Consider the following 13,977-nt stretch of genomic DNA (forward strand, 5'->3'; position numbering starts at 1 on the left):
AATCAAATGTGTACCTTTCTTTAAACATCGTGGACTCTTACCAGTAGCAAGCTTTACAACATTTTCAGTACGCTCAGTGATGGCCTGAATGGAAGAAAGGAAACTGATCCTTTTGAATAAGATCTTCCATAGGATACCTTTCAAAAAGTTCATATAGGCTTTCTAGATTTTTTGGGGTGAGGAAATACATTGCAAAAAGTATCCAAAACTGCGATAGTTTAGCAATACATTTGATTTAACTGGGACACACTTCACCAGTATCTAGGAATCATGACATTTATCAACTAAAAAGAAACTTGTAATATTCAAGAGTACTCTGCTACAATAAAAATAATTTTAATCATGCAAAGGGAAGAGAGTAACTCACCTGCTGCTGTTCAAAGCAGGTAAGGACTTTACCACAAGGACTGTTCCCCACCATGGAGAAATGCCCATACCATAGCACAGTCTCCAAACCTCCTGATTGTCCCGGCTGCAGCATGTTACAAGCCAACGGCCAAAATTTTGGGTGAGAGAGAGATTCCAGGACATCACAGAGAGCCAAAATAGCTTTAGGAATTACTCAGAAGTTGCTTTGCATTGATTTATATAGTTAAGAAGCACATTCAAGAGTACAGCACAGGCAGAACAAAATGACCCCTCCAGAGGTCATAGAGATGTGGTTTGAGTAGAGAAAATAAAGTATCTGGAATGAGAGTCCTTTGGGTGGAAACATGATTCTAATCATATGCGGAACTGATCCAACTGCTCTTATTACACCATATTACCATTAGTGAGATATTAACAGGGTTTTCCTGCACAAAATACTAATAGTTAGATTATTATTTAAATGTCCAATTTTTTTCAATGCAGGTAATACCAAGTATTGTTGCCCAGTTAGCAATAGACTCTTGCAAAATGTACACATAAATTCAAACTATAGAAATCTGTATCATGATTTTAATTTTATATCATATTTGATATTTTGAAACTCAAATAAACTAGGTAATTTTTTTTAAGAAGTTCTTTAATGTTTAGAAGCATTTTCTATGAATATTTATCTGACTTCACTTTGAATTACTTGGTTTCATCCTTCTGAGTTTCTAAACAATGAATAATCACGATAAGATATAAAATGACATTTTAAAATGTGGAACTCCCCAGACATCAATGGGAGTTTTGTTAAAAAACTACAGAAGCCTCTGGTTATGATATATATAGTTTTCTAGCTCAAATAACTACAGTTTTTAATAAGTACTCATGACAAACCAGGTGTTTATTTTCAAAATGAGGCCATGACTTTAGTGATAAGAGTCTTCCAAATGAACATGTGTGTACATATACCATATATATTTACCTCTTTACAAAATGGAGACTTACATAGTGCTGAGGCATAAATTCATGATGCATCATACTCAGCTTTATGGAATATATCAAAACAATCTTATAAACTCAGCCTTTTATAACTAATTTAAACACCATTAGCAACAAAGCAGATCAATTAAAAGTATTCTGTAAAATGACACTGTCAATGTGTTTTCAGCAAATAGGGGTGCATAATTTTTTGTGTCAGCATAAGAGAAGTGATGATAGATGAACTAAAGCTTGAGGCTGGGACATGAAAATGAAACCGGAGAGAAGAAACCAGTGTTATTCTACAAATTAACATTTTTGGGGAGACATCTCTTCTGATAAATGAGTCAGCCAATTGTCTGGAGTTTCTTCATCAGTGAAATCAGACTGATTGCACTTACATTACTGCTTATTTTGAATGTAATCCTGTGGGTAGATCTGTGGGCACCGGTATTCATACCTAGCGATGCCTCACCTGGTAACTGCAAGTGTATCACTTATAAGATAAGAAACTGATCAGCAAGAGTAAAGGCATCAAAATAATTTCCTTGAGACACTGATTAAAAGAAACTCTGTAAATGCAAAGGTGGATAGGAAAAAAAAACCCATGCAAAGAAAATTTCATAAACAGAGATTCACCCCTAAGTGATGGTGCTGCACACAGTGCATATTAATGGATTAATGCAGACCTGCAACTCCCTGCACTCTTTATATTTGACTATCATCAATTATCACAACACTTGATAGAGCAGAGAGCACACTAGCCACTTGCACTGCTTTTTGTATAGTTTAGTGTCTCTACATTATCTGTATATGTACACTTATATGAACAAAGTATTTGTAAAATACATGATGATATCTGATGGTTATTTAACCTGAGTGTTTATACAGCAATTAAAAACTGGAACATGAAAAATATTTTCAAATATTGTCTAAATGTGGATTATAGAGGAATAGTTCAGTAGAAGGAAAGAACAGATATTCTCTGATATGTAAGACTTTGAAGAGCATAAATGGCCGTGGTGTGGAAATGGCTAAACTTTAGAGAAAGCAAACATTCCCCATTAAGGAAAGTGATTAGCACATGAAAATTATCACATTTGAATTGTAACAAGCTGTTAGTTTTTCTGTAAGTGTAGAGAGGAAAATCACAGGAGTGTGCACGTGTGAAAGAGGAGACTTACTGATGCGGTGGTAAAATTGTTAATATTTAAGATTAAGTCTAAGAAAACTTTACTATAAAAACATCCCTTTTGACAAAAAGCTAACAGTCTGTGATTGTTTCCAACTCCCAGCTTCTTAGCTAGGATAATACTGGATGAGCCATTCTACAGGCTCCACCAAGTGCTCTCCCTCCATATCACGTTATTTATTGTTTGATTCCTTAGTATTGTGGCAGTTAGCAAGCTACTCGAGGAGCTTAACATCCCTCCTGGCCTTATTAACATTGAAATGATTGTTTTCCTTACCTCCCTCCTTTCTTCTGAAGTGGTGTGTAGGTTGACCCTGTGCAATGACTAGGCAGAGAACAGAGGAGCAGAGTGGGAGATGATGCCCGCATGTCCTCCCACCTCTCACAGCTTGTCTGACCTGCCCTGCGTTGTGCTCACACTATTACACACTCGGAGTCCGCAGATTCTCTGACATAGAACATGGAGATGTGAGGTGTAAGTGATGTCTTGGATATCCAATTAATATCACCAGAGGAGAGGCACACATCACAAAGAGGAAAGCAGGAAAAAAAAAAAGAAAAAAAAGAAAAAAAAAAAGAAGTCGAATTAGTGCAGAAATCCTCCAGTCCGTGGAGTATAGATTATGTTCCTTTGGCATGCATCTCTTTTTTATTTACACTTAAAATTTCTAAATTTGTCTGTGTTGATAAAGAGACTTGGTATCTCTTCTTCCCTTCTGAAACAAGGCTTGGCATGGACTGTACTTTTGGGACACTACCGAAATTAGTATCTAATTTGCTATCAACTTTGTTGTGAACAATTAAGTAGTGTACTTTCATTCCCACTGCCAGGTTTCAAATGCTCTACCTTCTCACATGTGATCACAGGGGTTTTCCACAGAACATCAGGGCTGTGACGTTATTTCAGGACTCACTTTATAAGCATGTTCAGTTACTGGTTCATTACCAGGGTAATGAAAAACTACGTCAGAATGGAGAACATTTTAACAGCATAACTGTTTTATGACACTAAGACATGATGAGGAATATTACTTTCTAAGGGAAAAATTCTTACTCTAGGCATAAAAATGCGTCATTTAGGTCTATAGACACAGATAGTGCAATCATGCTTCATTGAGAAAGCCAGTCCATTCAAATTCTATGCTCAATCATAACATTTTTTCTTATTCTCTTGTGGGAGGAAAACTACAGCACATTCAGTCATATTACATTTTTTTGTACCATGACCAAAGGTTTCTCCAACAAATATCACATACTTTGTAACATAAAAAAAAGAAACCCATAGCATGAGAGAAATCGCTGATAGCGATAGTTCATCGAAGAATCTCCTCCTGCCTGCCTCTCCCAAAGCCAGCTTCAACACTCCTTCCATGCCCCCAAAATTCTTTGACAGGCTAGTGGAACTTGCTTTATTCCACCCCTTAATATTTTTTAACTCCATTTCCATATTTCATTTAAATACTGTTTGCCCAGGAGATACATAGCTACTGATATATATTTCAAGCAAAGTTTTCTTTATCTGAACAAGCCTCCAGGAAAAGAGAAACCCAATTAAAAAAAAAAAAAAAACAACCAAAAAAAACAGGTTAAAAAGGAGAAGCGTGGGAATGAGCTTGTCAAAAAGGGTTTTTGATCTGTCTCACAAAATATTTGACTATGTGAGGAGACAAGTACAAGTAGATGAAATTTTCAGTATAAGAAAACTCCTCCACAGTCTAGTTTCAAAACAAAGAAGTACACACATTAATGTCAACCATTCTGTGCCAACTGATTAATTTTTGTAATCTTGTTTGAGGTTTTCTCTTCAATTGTCAGTTGTAGTTTCTTAAGAAATCTGCATGCAGCTGCATTTTTAAGCACTCTCTCTACTCAAATGAACTAATCTCTTATATTGTACTTGTCAAAAACCCCCTTTCAATATTCTTTTCCCCCAGGAAGGCATAATTTATGGTAAAGCACATTTTCTCAACACCTTCCCTTACACTGAGAGGACTTATGTGAAACTGTGGGCATATTTTTTTGCCCACTATCTTTTGCCTTCTCGATAACAGACAGCCTAGCCTGTGTTTCTGAAGCATTTCTTTATGCAGGTGAATGGCAAAACCATCCTTCAGCCTAAAGAAAGAAATTACTTTGTGCAGGTGTGATGTCAATTCCAAACAGGTGACAGGAACAGATATTTTTAGCAACTTATTTTGAAGCTTTCTTATGTTGATACTACAAAGTTACTGCTTTCCGAGGGCAGCTGCCTTGTACAGGTCATAATGTATATCCAGTTTCAGACCCCCAGTTATAAACAGTGTCCCCCTATAAGCATGTAACCCCCCCCCAAATCTCTAAGTATCAAGTAACTTTCAAAGTTTCCCTAACAAATCTGATTATTATTTTCTTATGTGCTAGCTACTTTCTCTCACTACTGGGTTGTGGTGGAGTTGAAAAATAACCTAAATAGTTAACATGCAATGAAAATTCAGTAGCCTATAGGGAAAAATCTTTCAGTCCATTTTCAAGAGGACAAACATCCAACCAAAACATTAACAGTTTCAGTCAGCAATAATCACCCTGGTTAGCAATCTAAGCAGGGATTGTATAGGCATGGCAACAAAGCTAAAATTGAATATTAGTGTGGTCTTTCTAAGTTGAGTTGGTAGATTGAATCAGGAAAAATGCCCTGCCTAGACAGTCTCAGCTTTGTAAATAAAGACCCCGTTCCCTAACTGTTTATCCAGTCTTTTTACATGTTCACCTGAAGACACAGATACAGATGCATTCAAGTTCATTCCAAGGTTTAAGAAAAGCCGTACACTCCTTGTAGGAAATATTGGACACTTGGATTCAAAATTGTAGAGAGTTTTTGTTGTGCCTTTCAGCAATTCTTATAGTGTTTATATGAGAGTGATTCTGCCACTAAATTATTTGCAAATGTTCCTCTTTTGGGGAGACTTGGAGCCAAATTATAATAAGCAAGAGCAGACTGACCCAGATTAAAGATACAATTAGTCTGTCTGATTAGTAAACCTAAAAAGTACTACTTACACTAAGTTATTGTTTTTATTACAAAAGACGACATCCTGGCAGAACAATAAAGTCAGTGCCATGGATAAGAACCTTGTAATTTACTCCAAACAGTATGAAAAAAATCAGTTTAGAGATACAGCAATTCAAAATCAGTAGAACTGAAATATTATGCCAAAGGTAAGTCTGACAATACAAGTCCATACACATATAACTGTACATGCCTGATTCTTTTTCATATTAAAGCCATTTTATGGTATGGCATGGGTGAAATTTTAATCCTATTAAAATCACATGCAAAATCCCACCGAAATGCAAAAAGACTAGGCTGTCACATAAAATGGATCTTTTCCAGTAAGCATTCAGGACCAAACCAACTCCACTTTACAGCTCCAGTGGGGCCTATCTTAGTATAAATTGAAATGAAAATTAGGTCTCCATGTGTGTAAATATATACACATCTATATATTTATTCACACAGATAGTGAATTACAAACTGATTCCTTTAGGGACCACACCTTAAAATATTTTTATTCATTAAATTTAGCATTACTGACAAATAACGCATCAGTCACTACTTGTGGAGCAGGGGGAGGATAGAATTGAATCCATTTGCTACCTTACAACCTGCTATACTTAATGTAATAGATACATTAAGAGTATTATACTCTGATTTGATTGTGATCTGTACCACTTCCATTGAAACACCTCAAAGCAAAGTGTGCTGCCATCATTCTCACCCCTCCTTAAAGCTGGAACCTGTGCTATTTATGTGAATCTGTTACATGGCTCAGCTGTGGTTGCACCCAACACTGCCAGTAAAATGAATTGTGGCTATAAACCATTAGCATTTGTGATGGGCAGCAGGGAACCCTCAGCAAGAGTTCTTCCCAACCTGGAAAAGTGTGTGGTCGTTGTGACTTGAAAAGGTCAAAAAGGAAAAAATGGATATAATTTCATCAACCATCTCAAAGCTGGCAATTCCTCCATTTGATGCTTCTAAGAAGTCTGCTGAGCCATGTGCAGGCCAACATTACTGGTTTTACGCCACTGGCTTCCCAAATTGCTTATACAACAGAGGTCATGACTAGGAGCCATGCCCTGTTTTCCATCACAGCAGATCTCTCAGTCCACTAAGAAAAATGTGTTTATTCCAGTGTACACCATGGGATCTTTGCTTTAATTTTTTAAGATAGCAAGTGAAGCATCTCGCAGGTGTGTTGGCAAAGCATAGTCTGAATAGGCGTATATATTCGTATATATTTAGCACACGAGGAAACGGAATGAAGCTGCATCAGGGGAAGTTCAGCTTGGACATTAGGAAAAGGCTTTTCACTGAGAGGGTTGATGGTCACTGAAGCAGGGTCCCCAGGGAAGTGGTCATGGCACCAAGCATGTCAGAGTTCAAGGAGCATCTGCGCGACTGTCTTAGCCATACAATTTGATTTTATGTAGTCCTGTGAGGATCAGGGAGTTGGACTCAATGATCCTTATGGGTCCCTTCCAACTTGAGGTACTCTGTGATTCTATGAAAGACCATCACGTAATTTTGAAAGATTCACAATATCAGGATCTCCTGGACAGCTCTCTTGAGTGGGAAATCAAATTTTGTTCCCATGTCTCTTCCATATGGAAAATCTGCTGTTTTACCCCTCATTCTGGGAGGCAGTTTCCCATCTGCTGCTGAGTGCTATGATGCTATAAGTGTGACCATACCATAAGCAGTTTCAGGATGACAGTGAAATGTGCATTTTTAAGACTAAAGGGAGAAGGAAAAGCCTGATGTCGAGACAGGAAGCTGATGAGTCTTGTAATAGCTGACTCTGCTATACACTATCTTCATGAGAACAAGAGATGAGCAAAAAGTGCCTTGCAAGAGGTAGAAAAAAGTCTCAGGAGAAACTTGCTGAATATTTTGAGAGTCAAAGAGAAGATCTATGCAAAAAATTTTCTTTGAGCCCTTATATTAATGTTTTGAGTCTAGGATTAGATGTGAATGACAGGTACACATTACTGCACATCTTCATGTGTATAAGTAGCTATGCAAGGAATTAATCCTGTCTCGTGTGTCCATCTGATCATGTTTTATGTGTTGTTTGGGTTTTTTTTATTATTATAGAGCACATTTAGATTTAATAAGTGCATAGTGGATTTTATGGCAAATGATGTCAGGCATTACAATGGATTGCACATGACTCATCAGTGCCATCAGTGAGTGGAAAGTGAGGACTTTGCAGATATGCAGCCTTTGCTTCAGAGAAAGTGCATCATTGTCTACTTTTCCCCAGACAGAACAGCTTTTCAAAATGCTTTAATAATCACATATTAAAATACTAGATGAGAGAGAAAACATACACATATAAGCTCTCTAAATAACTGAAACCATCTTAAGTTTAGTGTGTAGACATGCTAGAGTTAAGGTTACCCTTGAGGACCAAACCCTGCTTCCTTTCATACACTCCTACCTACTCACACATACACTCCTCCCCTGCCCCAGATTCCTGATTGACCATACAGACCTATTTTCCTATTCATAAAGATTATGATGTGGGAGTGCTCTCATGAAATTACTAAAGAAAGCATAACAGAAAGATGCAGGGAACAAATATCACAGCACACAGCTACTTCTGCCTCTGTCTAATTTCTTGGCAGTATCCACACTGTGATTGAACCTGATCTTCATCCCTGATGCCCCTTCTGAGTAGCTACAAAACCCACCTGAAAACCTGGGTAATGATCTTGTGGTTAGCTGAGGATGATCTTTGTGCTACATTAAACCCTCAGTCACAGAGCAACTTCAGTACAAAATATCTTTATGGCACTTCTTAAGTTTTAGAACTTTGCCCTTTCTGCAGCTCACTTTGCTATCAGGGAGGTTTCACAAGGCAGCTGAACTAATGCAATATTTATCAACTTCAGAAGACTGGTCTCACTCTTGTTTCTCCTCCATCCCACCTAACTGGTCTCACCTAAGCATTAGGTCAGACACTTAATCAAATCTCTCAATGAGATGGTTTCTGCAAGCTATTAATTTCTGTAATTCATCCACAAGGCAGAAATAACACTCTCAGACTGGAACTGGACTTTTTTCATAAGCTCCCAAACTTACCTTTTGTTCAGCAAGTCTAGTGAGCCCAGGCAGTCATAAGTCACCTTTCCAGGCTGTGTCCAGCCAGGAATAGTGACTGCACAGCCTTTTAAAAACAAAAGTATTATTTACTAACAGTAGTTAGATGTTTGCTTTCACCTAAGGCCAGTCATTTCTGGCGGCCTGAGCTGGCCTGCTGCTTCTGATTCCTCCCAGACAGCAGCTCTGCCTCAATCAGGTTCTCCTGAACCTCAAAATCCCATCTCTCAACAGATCATCCTTTGAAAACTACCACTCCTTTTTTTTTTTTTTTTTTTTTTTTTTTTTCCCTCCTGTGTTTGTGGGACTTTTCTTGTCCTGGTTCAAACAACTGGAGAGGAACCTTTAGAGTTGACAGAACTTTCCTAAGTGGTTCCTAATGGTGTGCTGAGAAGTTTCAACTGGGGCCATTTCTTCTGGTTCCCCCACCCCCTGCCAAATCCTCCATTAAGTGAAACCAATGTATTTTTACAATAAACATCCCACTAAGCACATCCATATATAGACTGATTTGATTATTATTGCAGAGCACCTCTGATTTTCCAAAGCAACTTATCTTAGTCATCACTATACAACAAAGAAAAAGTCATAAAATGAGAAAGTAAAAAAGAAACCCAAACCCTTCTCTTTAACATTCCTCATTGACAGCTTCTTCTTTATGTATTCCACTTTGTCCTAAGTGATTCTCTAATGCTTTACTAACTTTATATACTCTGCCTAGCACAGAAACGGAGCCAAGCAGGGCACATGCTTAGCAGGGCACATTTTTTATGCAATAAAGGCAATGAAGTATCTCCTATGAACTTCAACTGCAAAGCTCTGGGAGACCAGAGAGGAGTCTGGGAAAGTGGAAACAGAATATGCTCAAAACACAGGGTGAATATCCATACTGTAAAATTACTATAGAATAAATAATTGCAAGGACTTGGGAGTTCAGTGTTCTCACACCACCACCCCCCACGCACCCCCAAAAGCTGCGTTGTGACATAGGAGTCAGTATTAGAGTTGATACTCTATGATATCAACTGTAATTGTGTCACCAGTAACAATGACAGTTATTATTACTTTTTATTTTATGGAAATTCTCCATTTGTTCCTGCAGCTAATATGTCCTTTAATCTGGTAACAGTATGGCATAGGTGATTTCTGTTTTTACTGGCAACAACATATTTGCTGCTGGGAAAACGTGACTAGTCATGGAAAAGGCTTAATCTTGAAATTCAGCTATTTTTTGTTACTTGGTGGCCTCTAATTGCAAGCTTGAGGCAGTGCACAATAATTATCAGTCTGCAAGCATGAAAAGGAGTAAATGCCAGTCAGACTATATGGTTTCTTTGTGCACACAACAACATCTAAAGAACTCTGCCATGTCAGTGTTGGGCTGGCAGCTTGCTTCTTCAGTGTAATGGCAGTGATTCAGCTGGTAACTGGATGAAAAATTGCAGCAGGTTTCCCTGTTATGATTCTTTCATGCATCTCTGTCAATGGCAGTTTACATTCTGGGATTGAGATCATTTGTTTCCTGTTTGCTCACAGCTTCAGGCTTTTCTTGTTTGCCATCACAGATTTACAGCCACCACCACCACCACCCCCCCAGCAAACCACATCTAAGGGGTTGAGGGATTATAAGGCTTAATACTTTACAGCGCAGCACATGTAGCAGAAAGTTAAAACTACTGTAAAAGGAATGATGACTACATACTTCTGTGAAATAGATACATGCACGTGTGCAGATACGTATACCTCTATGTAGAAAGAAGTCCACAAAGCAGCCCACACAGCAGTGAGATGCTGGACTAAAAGCTATATTAAAGGTCTGTCTTCTCATAAACTAACACACAAAACCTCAGAAAAAAATTATGAATACAAATAACCTTTTTAATGGGTTCCTTCCCCTAAACCTACTTGGAAAATGATAGCAAAGTAAAATACACACTTCAAAAGACTTCTAATAGTCAGACCCTTGGAAGAATTTTGATGAAAAAGATGTTGCTGTATTCATACAGTCATTAAACGTAAATGAAAGCATAAACACAAGCAGGAATGACCTGATCCAGTACTTATTTATCACAGATGCCTAGTTGGAGAGATGTTTGTACCCCCTGATTTTAGCTGTTTAGCTTGAATGTCTTACGTGCTTACTACCACCAAGTACCCTCCCAGGGCCTATCTGGAGTAGGGAACTGCTACCGTGTACATTAACGAAAGTGTATCTATAAGGATACGCTATATCTATACAGGGATACGAAGGCCTGCATTTAACTCCTGCTAAAATTAACTGGAGTTGATTTCAGCCTTGAAAAACATGACCCTAAGTACTCAGAATAAAACATGAGGGTAAAAGGAGTGAGACCAGAACAAAATGGTGAGCATATGATTGAATCGAGACCTGAATAAAAGTTGCCCAATCTAACCATCTTTCTTACTCGACTATGCTTTTTCTTTATCTATGGAAGGAAGTACTGTTTGCCTTTATCACTCTTGTCATGGTCAGCAAAACTGGGGAAAACATAATTTATTTGGTAAATGCCACCTGTTTTTTGTTTTTCTATTCACTAACTGCTCAGAAGCAGTTTAGCTTTTCCTTGAAAGTGTATTTGTATTCAGGGAATTATTCATGGTTGCCAGCTTATTCACAAGCAGCTCATTACAAGCGTTCGCTCTTTAAGTACTTGGTTAATTTTGATTAGATAAATGGCTATAGGGTATGTTTCTGTCCCTGGCTGGATCTCTAAGTGTTCAGTTTCTTGACTGAATACTCATGTTTACAAATTTCCAACTCTTTTTCTAAGACTGTTCTTCAATATTTATTTGATATACACTCTTTCAAACATTCCTGCCATAAGAAAATAAGCTTTGTCGCAGCAGTTCAAACAACAGTCTCTGGTGACCGAAGTTTTGGAAGGTGCGTTATTGGTTTGAGTGAGTACAACTGAGGTCGTCTTATTTGAAAATGCAAACATGATGTATTATATTGCTTAGCTGTAAAAAAACTATTCCTTAGAGGAGACAAAGTATATTATACGGATCCCTCTGAACTCCCTAGAACATTTTAAAATGTAATGGCATAATCCAATTGTTAGAAATGTTTCTGGATGAAGACCACAGAATAAAAACCACGGGCCTGCCCTGGTTCTTTTGCATGGCTCCAGCTATACAAAACAGTTGTAAAACTCTCTTCACAGCCAGTTTACAACTGCTGATGTCACCAGAAGGGCACAAAGAAGCCTTTTAAAGGTGGGCTTAGGCACCTGAAATGAGGCAAAACATTGCCATATTAGCCCCTTGTCTCTGTTGTAAACACATTTACTGTAGCTTGTAGAGGTGAATTATGAGAATGGCGGTGGTGCCCTTTTGGGGAAGCTATCAAAGGATCTCAGGCCCAGGTCCTGAATTCGACTGGGCCTTAAATATCAGTTCTTTACATCAGATAAAATTGAAGGGAAGGGCCAAAAGGAGGTAAAGGTCAACCTAGGGGCTAGCAGAGGTAGCCAAGGAAGCCAAATGACCAGAAAAGAAGCTACCCTCCTTTGCAGCAACCGTGCTAAAGCCACTGGTTGAAATGAGCAGATTCTCCTGAAAATAACGGCAGGAAAAGGATAACCCACTTCTGCCAACTGAGTCAAGCCACAGTCTCTATGCAAAACTGACACTAAGTATTTTACTCTTTACAAATAGTCTTTATAATTGGGATTTTTAAATAATCCTTCTTAAAAGGGATTGCAGCTGTAATCAATTTGTGGAGGGCTGTTTTAATAAGAAGCTGCTTGAATAGGATTAACTATGAGACCCTAGACCTCTTTCCTCCAGTCCTTAAATTCCTATTTGAAACATTTAGATACCCCATAAATTATTTATTGGTCTTACAAGGTGTCATCAAGCTAAGAAAATGATGCTTGACAAGTTGAAAACCGTAACCATTTCCACCAATTTGTTAACAGCCTCTCCCACATGGCATGTAATGTCTCACTTCTGCCTTGTCTTACAGGAACAGTAGCTATATTCACCCAATGCACCACAAGCACATGCGCAGAGCTGGCAGATCTTGTGCATTCTGTTTATTTCAGGAAATCTATCAGAAAATTATTTTAAAGGGAGCTTGAAAATAGAACAGCAGATTTCCTTTTCCTATCAAGGTTCTTAAATAGCAAGGCAACATAAAAACAGCTTTTTCACTCCCCTGTCTCCCACCCAAAAGACCCCTAGTTGACTCTTTTTGATTCCTGAACCGTGCAGATAAATGTCTAAATAGGCATGCTCTAAAAAGGCATACAGGGAAAAACTATGTGGGGTTTTGCCAAGAAAAGAGGAATCACCCCTTCATCTGAGGTGTGTCTCTCAACAGCTGTATCTGCCAACCTTGGAAGTAAGGCTACTGGAATTTTTTTGCAGGGGTTCTCTGGCAGTACTGGTTAGTGAAGACTGGTAAAAAGGTAGTGGGACAGGGGGCATCACTTTTCTGTAAGGGTTCTAGCTAAAGGATCACAGCAAGCACGAGGCAATTTGCATTTAGCAAATATCATCTGAAGTCAGTTTTATACCTCTGATCATCTGAGAAGGATAGAAACTCTCTGCACCTGAAAAGAGGGTTTTGCTCATCACTGCTTCTTGTGGGAATGTAACAGAAGGTTTCATGTTTTCTGTCATCTGTGGAGTCTGAATGCACTGACTCCCACACTGACAATGCTCCATCATTAATTACTGCAGTTTTGTGGGGGTCCTAGGCCATAAGCATTTTGTCTAAGAGTTTGTTAGTTTGTGTTTGTTTGGTGGTTTTTGTTTTGTTTTGTTTTGTTTTCTTTCAGACACCATATAGATTCTATCTGTGGTACAACCAATCTTTCTACCATGAAGCAGTTTGTGTTAGTGTATCACATAAAGCAATTAAAAAACTGGTTAAACAAAGACTTCAAAGTGTGACGCTCTAATTTATTACATGCCATTTGTTTACTGTATTATTCTACTAATACCGGATCAGTCAGCCTTCAACAGCAATAATAAAACTGTCTACGGGACCAAGGCTCATGGGGGAGTGCTCTCTACTTTTGAAAGTGTACAGTTTCCACTAACAGAATATCTGAAACTAAATCCACTTAGAAGCACAAAACTGGGAAAACTACAGATGCGCCCCGGTAAGGTTTTGTCTGATCTGCTTCCTGATATAATTTCAAGTTCACTGAACTTCTTTGATGTTTGGTCATTTTAAGAGACAGTGACTGCTGAAAATTTCTTTTCTGTTCGGGCATGGTGCAAGTGACACAAAGGAGAGCAATAACTACCACTGTTACTTATAAACCATCACATACAGCTG

At 38.2% G+C, this 13,977-nt stretch overlaps 1 long non-coding RNA gene across 1 annotated transcript in view; it reads right to left on the bottom strand.

The window, feature by feature from the left end:
• Positions 1-2,302: 2,302 nt before the first annotated feature.
• Positions 2,303-13,977, bottom strand: part of LOC121097975 — a 37,758-nt gene continuing 26,083 nt past the window's right edge. Inside the window, exon 5 of the long non-coding RNA XR_005831134.1 lies at positions 2,303-3,010. This is a non-coding gene — a long non-coding RNA (uncharacterized LOC121097975). The remainder of the gene's footprint in view (positions 3,011-13,977) is intronic.

This window comes from Falco naumanni, chromosome 15 (assembly GCF_017639655.2).
Source record: "Falco naumanni isolate bFalNau1 chromosome 15, bFalNau1.pat, whole genome shotgun sequence".
Classification (NCBI taxonomy): Eukaryota; Metazoa; Chordata; class Aves; order Falconiformes; family Falconidae; genus Falco; species Falco naumanni.